This window comes from Primulina huaijiensis, chromosome 5 (genome assembly GCF_012295235.1).
Source record: "Primulina huaijiensis isolate GDHJ02 chromosome 5, ASM1229523v2, whole genome shotgun sequence".
In the NCBI taxonomy this organism is placed as follows: domain Eukaryota; kingdom Viridiplantae; phylum Streptophyta; class Magnoliopsida; order Lamiales; family Gesneriaceae; genus Primulina; species Primulina huaijiensis.
Window position 1 is genome coordinate 10,915,346 of NC_133310.1, and position 3,507 is coordinate 10,918,852.

General features: G+C 37.5%; 1 pseudogene; it reads right to left on the reverse strand.

Moving 5' to 3' along the window:
* Positions 1-501: 501 nt before the first annotated feature.
* LOC140977634 (ubiquitin C-terminal hydrolase 22-like) lies at positions 502-2,429 on the reverse strand (annotated as a pseudogene).
* Between the last annotated feature and the right edge of the window lie 1,078 nt (positions 2,430-3,507).

A 3,507-nucleotide genomic window follows, 5' to 3' on the forward strand; every position in this document is an offset into this window, starting at 1 on the left:
AAACCAAACTAAAAAATTTAAAAATTTCGAATTTCGAAACGACCTCAAAGTCGAATAAAAATAAGCAGAATTCAATTTTTGATTTTTCGGTAGCAATTTGTATGCCTACCTAATCCCACGTGTTCTCGCTTTGTATTACAGCAAAACTATCCTCCTTACTGGTTAAACTAATTCCTAGTTCAAAACGATCAAGTGTTTCACCAGATACTGCAGTATTATTGCTCAAAGAAATTAAAATGGAATTAACATCTATAATGTATTAATCTCAATCCAAATATCCAAAAGTAAAATAAACAAAGCCAAATTTTCAGTAAATTTATGATTATGGTTTCCCCAAGAATTGAAAAAAGGAATATTTGGTTTCCATTTCACAATCAAGAAAGACCCCTATTCCAAGTCAAACAAATATCAGCGCCCGGAAAATAATTTACTCTCAACTGCAATGACAACTGAATTTAGCCGCAAGAATTATTAAAAGCTACTACCGTTGGAGGGCAGTGATCTTGGAAATGCACCTTGTGGAACGGCCATTCAAAGCTTTGCCTACTAGAACGAAGCTACGGGTGCTTGTGCCATCAACAAAAATCATTCAAAGCATATGCCATTACGAGAGATTTCTTTTATGGATACCTCGCCTAGCAACAGCCAGCAATAGGAAACAAAGGGTCAGTAGTGGCGACAGGGGTTGGCAGCTCAGATACTCGCTCCCGATGTGGTATAGACCTTTTTGTACGTAGAAAATCAAGTAGCATTGTGAAGCTTTAATGGTCCTTTCATACACCTCTGTTATCCAAGCATCATCACATTTATACCGCTGATTTTTCAGACGTAAATAAGCTATGAAATGGCCAGATTCCAACATCCCTGAATGAGTAACAACAGCAAAAATCTCAAACTCAGTAGAGATGTCGGACTCATCGCCCTCAAAAGGACATATTTTATTGCCAAATCTTTGTTTGACGATAGAAGATGATAGATATGGCTTCATATCAAAGGAGAAAGTGAAGTGCAAATGGTCGTAATTTTTTCTTCATGTTTTGTGAATATGAGAATGGGTAAATCGCTTAATATTCAAGCACAAAAGCAGTGGGAGCCTTTTCATGGACATTTGCTTCATTGCATCCTGCTTTTCGTTACAATTTTCACAGAACAGTTTCTGGTCTGATCCCAACTTCTCCAGTCTTGTAAAAAGGTCCAAGCATCCGGCGTGAGTGGACGACAAAGTGGTCTTGTTTGGCTTGCCTGGCTTACTAGCGAGATCGGTTGCATAAGAGGTGCTCACGTTCAACTCCAGAGATATGTCCACACATGGATATGTCCACACATGGATCATAAATTGAGGATGTAAAGCCACAAGATGTACAAGTGACATCGGACCTCAATATCCCAGAGAAAACCCGATGAGCAATACATTGGCAATCCACATTTTTGGGCAACACACAAGAATTATTTCCAATCAAATAAGCATAATAAATGGGGACAAAACATTGCATTTGTAATTGCATAAAGCCGTGGTGGCTTAAATACAATCCCTCTATACTTTTAGAAACTACTCATGAATCCCTGTGTATGTGTGTATTTGTGGTCAAATCATAGGAGATCCCTACTTCTATCTCACTGCAAATAGGCACCAACTCAGGCAGGAAAAATAGCCGATCAAACGTCTTTAACCATAACTCAATTATTATTGGACAACTATAAAGAACACAGTCCCAAAAATTGTTATTTAGTCACCTTGGTTCTCCAGATTAGCTTTCCTTAATTTCTCATGGATTCTTTCAAGCATTGAAATAAAGAATTCATGTGTGTCTTGCTGTTCATAGCAAGCTTGGTTTTCTGAGTGCTGCCATTTTCGGCTAATAGAAATTTTCGGCTGTCATTTCGATTCTTACGAATCTTCGATTCCTACGAATATTCGTAATTTTTGGACCATAAACGAGTGAGTTATGATCATTCTTGTGTGACTGCTCAAATTGTGACGTTTTAAAAATGTGTTCTTCATGTTTCTTGAGTTTATTTGATTACAAGCTTCATTGGGAATCGCCGAAGGGTCATTGCTGCATTTAGGTGTGTCGAGGGTGATCATCCTATGACTTTTGGTGTGTAGTTTTGGGTCGGTAAGGGTGTGAATGCATTAGAAGTCGTAGGGAAACTTTCGTGCAGATTTTTGGTTTGTTCGCACAGGGTTAGCGCCGCAACGCTGGTTATGGAGCGCCGCAGCACCTAAGTTTCGCACTTGTTAGCGCCGCTGCGCTGGTTTGGAGCGCCGCTGCGCCTAAGTTTCGCACGCACTGGTTTGGGAGTGCCTCAACGCCTAGTCTTCGCATGTGCAGCGTCGCGGCGCTGGTTGGTGCACCTAGGCGCTTGACCAAGCACTGCAGCGCTAACTTGCAGGCGCCTAGGTGCTGGTCCAAGAATTTAAGAGCCATAGGTTTGAGAGTTATTGCTCCTTTTGGGTATTATTACGTCTATGTCAAAGCTCGGGGGAGGGGTAGATTAACGGATACATAGTTTGAATAGGAATCATTGATTTATGATTTAAGCGGGATCCGTGTGTTCCATTTTCTTGGGAAATGTTCATACTCCATATCAATTTTGTTTCAGAGTTCGAGTCATGGTTTAGTATGTTGATAACGTGGTCAAGTCCAGAGTTGTCTAGAAAATCATAAGTTATTTAATTACTTCGGTGGTGAGTTTGATTGGTATGGTTAAGTGATGGAATTTTAAGTCGTTGGATTAATGTATTAGCATGTATGTGCAGCAGTAGCTGATAAAACTTAAAATTAATAATTTATCAGATGTTAAAACCTATATTTCTAAATTTAAGTTTCATTAAAATTATAAAATTATATTATTTTAGTATTGTTTGTTTATATTTAAATTTCTTACTAAATATGTTTTATTTTCAGGTTTTTTACGTGTTGGTAAAATAATGATAACTCAAGCTAAAAAATTCAAATGGAGGTGATTCAAACGTGTTTGGAATCCTTGAGAAATTATCTACACTTTGCAGAAGACATGATTACCTAAAAAGTTCGTTAAGATGATCAAATTGTGAAAATATCAAAAAGAGGACAAATTTAATTTCACCATGACCAGCATATAGTAAAAAAATCATAAGTATTTCAATATTTAACCAAATGAGGTGAACCAAGTGGCCAAATTCATCTACAGACAACTCCCCACATGTTTGATGTTTTGAGTAGAGTCAAATTCTGTGATTAAAGTCGTGGAACAAAACATTGAAAGAAGGGACATGGAATTGAAGTTGGAGGAGACAAAGACTACTATTACAACTACATGGCATTAATAAAATTTTAACCCTTTCTCTCATTCGGCCTATAAATAGAGGCCTTGTGCTAGTTTGAGAATCATTCTATCTCATTGTAAAATATAGTGTGAGTGTGTATAAAAGTTCCAAGTCCCAATATATTTTTCATTTTTCCAATTATGAGTATTGTTTTTAGTGTTGATCAAAAGTAAGCTCATGGAAAGCTAAATCTATTA